General features: G+C 52.9%; 2 non-coding genes across 2 annotated transcripts; both read right to left on the reverse strand.

Moving 5' to 3' along the window:
- Positions 1–2,281: 2,281 nt before the first annotated feature.
- TRNAK-CUU (transfer RNA lysine (anticodon CUU)) lies at positions 2,282–2,354 on the reverse strand. Its single transcript has one exon. It is a non-coding gene; the product is annotated as a tRNA-Lys (tRNA).
- A 3-nt stretch (positions 2,355–2,357) lies between these two features.
- TRNAS-CGA (transfer RNA serine (anticodon CGA)) lies at positions 2,358–2,438 on the reverse strand. Its single transcript has one exon. It is a non-coding gene; the product is annotated as a tRNA-Ser (tRNA).
- Positions 2,439–3,739: the final 1,301 nt, after the last annotated feature.

The raw sequence follows: 3,739 nt of genomic DNA on the forward strand, positions 1-3,739 counted from the left end.
TACCTGCCGAGTGCGCAATAGGAATCGTGCACTGGCTTGGATTCTTTCCTTCCTTGGACTGGAGAGGAAGATCTGCATCGCTTCTGAATCCACTATAAATCCGAGGAATTTTCTTCAGGTGGATGGAACGATTTCGGACTTCTCCCAATTGATAATCCTAACTCCTGTAGGAAGTTGATGGCAAGGTTGAGCTGCTGGAGGAGGGCAGCAGGAGACTGAGCTTTCAGTAGCCAGTCGTCTAGATAAGGGACGATGAAAAGACCCTGAAGTCTGAGGGTCGCAGCGACCGGAGAAATCACCTTGGTGAATACCAGTGGGGCGGATGTGATGCCGAATGGCAGAGCTGTGAATTGATAGTGCTCCCTGTGGCCGGCCATAGCGACGGCAATCCTGAGGAACTTCCTGTGGAAATGAGCAATGGGGACATGTAGATAGGCGTCCTTCAAATCGAGGGTAACCATCACCTCTCCTGGCTGAAGAAACACAGCCACGGAATCCACGGTTTCCATTCGAAATGACCTCTTCCTGATAAACCGATTGAGGTACCTCAGATCTATTATCATCCTCCAGCCCCCGGTGAACTTGGGGACCAGAAAGACGGGGGAGTAGACTCCCAGACCGAGGTCTGAGGCTGGTACCTTCTCCAGGGCGCCCTTGGTAACATATTCGGCAACCAAGGCTTCTAGACTGGCCTGCTGAGAAGGTGGAAGAGTTTGGGTGGAAACGAACCGATCTGGAGGTGGAAGATGAAAGTCGATGTGATACCCGTGTTGTATGATCTTCAACACCCATGGGTCTTGGATATGGGTGAACCATGCTCTGGAAAAGGAGGAAAGAAGTCCTCCCAGGAAGGGGGGCCACAGGGAGCTGCCCCACGTCAAAACTCAGGCTTCCTCTTGGTGTCCTCCTTGGAAGCGCCACGACCAGCTCCCCTAGGGCGATATCTAAAACGCCGTTGTTGGGAAGGGCGTCTATAATTAGAGGAAGAACCTCTGCCTCTAGAGGGAGCACGTCTGCCCCTGGATGCTTGAGGTAGGGACCTTCCCCTACCTTCAGCTAATCCCTCCATAATGGCGTCTAAGCTTTGGCCAGACACCCTTCCCGGCTCAAAGGGGAGAGCACAGAGTGCTGCTTTAGACGCAAAATCTGCCCGCCAAGGCTTTAGCCAAAGGGGTCTATGGGCCGCAGTAGACAACGCCATAGATTTGGCGGAGATTTTTAATTGATGGCAGGAGGATTCCGCCAAATAATCTGCAGCCCTATGAACTCTTTTCATAGAGGCCAGAATCTCATCTCTGTCTACGCCCAAGTCTATATCCCGCTCCAAGGCGGCTAAGCGGTTGCGCAAAAAGTCACCAACCATAGAGGAGGCTATGGCCACAGAGGCTTGCGCGGAGGAAGCTGAGTAGACCTTCTTCAGAACGGAGTCCGCCCTACGATCCAGAGGGTCCTGAAGATTTGAACCATCTTCCAAGGGCACCAGGGTTCTGCGGGACAGCTTTGCTACGGCCAAATCCACCTTCGGGGGAGGCCCCCAGGAATCCCACTGGGTAGTGTTTATAGGAAACAAACTCTTGAAGATCCTGGAAAGCGAATGTCCTTTCTCTGGCTGTTTCCACTGCTGCGCCACAAGGTCGGTCAGCGTGGCGTCCGCATGGAAGGCAATATGTCCCCCAGAGGCAGACGTGGAGGCTTCCCCGTCAACATCTCGGCCCACTGTAGACCGGATGGACTTCAGCAGCCTGCCCGTTTGTTCATAATGGAACGCAGTTCTGCTGGAATAACTGAGTCGTCCTCGGAGGAATCATCCTCTGCCACCCGCAGGTGTTACAAGGGGGGGGGGAGAGACGAGGAACGGAGCTCAGAGCATGGTCTCCTGGTGAGCTGAGACAAGGTGCAATGGATCCCTTTGAGGGAATCATCCTGCAAAACAAAAAGGAGAGTACAAGCAAGGGAAAAACTATTTACCCAAGCGATGCCCAACTCACCATCTCCTTGACCCATGCCATCATATCTCTGGGAGAGGGCTCCACAGGTGGAGGACCTCTGCACCCGCGACAACAGGCCCACTCATAGCCTGAAAATAGGCAAGTTATAGGACCAGTAGTACCCCGCAGGGCACAACCTTTCAAGCCGCTACCTACCATCAGGGAGCGGTGTGTCGCAATCGAAGCAGGAAAGATGTTTCCTCTTGGAAGAGGTTTTCCTCCTACCATCCCCAGGAGGGGTAGTAGAGGATGACATATCCAGGTCCTGTAGACCGGACAGAGAGGTGACTTGGTGCCCAACGTGCGACTCGAACCCACGACCTTGAGATTAAGAGTCTCATGCTCTACCGACTGAGCTAGCCGGGCTGGCGCTGTGAACAGGATCTGAACCTGTGGGGGAGACCCCATTGGATTTCGAGTCCAAAACCTTAACCACTCGGCCATCACAGCCGGTTCCCAATAAAGTTTGCAAACTGGAAAAGAGTTCAAGATCAATGAACACCACAATCGCACGCCTTCAGCAGATACTGCAGGAAGGTCTCTGACACCAGGCCAGCCAGCCTCTTAATTCTGGCCGGCTGGAAGTGGGCGGAGCCACAATCAAAGCAGGTGAGGCAACCTGCCCAGACAACTAACCCTGTAATCAGGGGTCTGCAAAGATATACATTCCCCCCCACCAAGAGGCCCTTAACACGGGCACTTACCCCCACATCTCCCCGTCTTTTCCGGCCTTTAATAAGGCCTGAATCTTCCCTGAGTGAGCGGCCGCCAGCGCCAGGCCGTTGCCATGGCGCTATGATACTTCCGGCGAAACCGGAAGTGCGCGCTTACAGCGGCCGGCGGGGAACAGGATACACAACAGTGTGGTTCCACCCGCCGGCAGTCCGCGCGGCCACCAGAGGCGGCATGCGGAGTCCCCGGACTCTCACCAAAATGTCAGGTAAGTCACAAGGAGCAGGGGAAGCGGAGGAGAGGGGGGGCAGGGGGGATAGAGGGGGGTAGCCACACATGGCTAACAAGCACCTTCTCCCCGCAGGGCACAGAAGGTGACAAGAAGAAAACAACCGCTCAGGAGGTGAGTGATCCTGCTGAGCTTCTCAAAGAGGACACAAGTCCTCCCACCTGTCCTCTGTCCACACAGGACAGAAAAAAACACGCAGAGGGGAGGTTCTTGTGCCCTCTTATAGGGCCTGCCACGCATTTGATTGGCTAATTAAATATCCGCCTGTCCTACCAGCACACAGGGGCAGAAATACCCCACATTGTGCCGCTGTTGAGGACGACAGGGAAACTGTCTGAGGGCTCGAGAACCAATGTGGTAGAAAAATATCAACAATCTCAAGGTGACAAGTCCATCACCAGAGATCTTGATGTTCCTTTGTCCATGGTGCGCAACATTATCAAGAAGTTTGCAACCCATGGCACTGTAGCTAATCTCCCTAGATGTGGACGAAGAGAAAAATTGATGAAAGATTGCCATACAGGATAACCCAGATGGTGGATAAGCAGCCCTGATCAATTTCCATAGAAATTCAATCTGTCCTACAGGGTTCATCAGTGTCAGTGTAAACTATCTATTGCCATATGAATTAAATGGTACACTATGGCAGGAGACCCAGGAGGACCCCACTGCTGACACAGACACATACAAAAAATAGATTGCAGTTAACTAAAATGTATGTGAGTAAGCCAAAATCCTTCTGGGAAGGTGTCTTGTGGACAGATGAGACCAAGATAGAACTTTTTGGTAA

This window comes from Leptodactylus fuscus, chromosome 1 (genome assembly GCF_031893055.1).
Source record: "Leptodactylus fuscus isolate aLepFus1 chromosome 1, aLepFus1.hap2, whole genome shotgun sequence".
NCBI classification, from domain to species: domain Eukaryota; kingdom Metazoa; phylum Chordata; class Amphibia; order Anura; family Leptodactylidae; genus Leptodactylus; species Leptodactylus fuscus.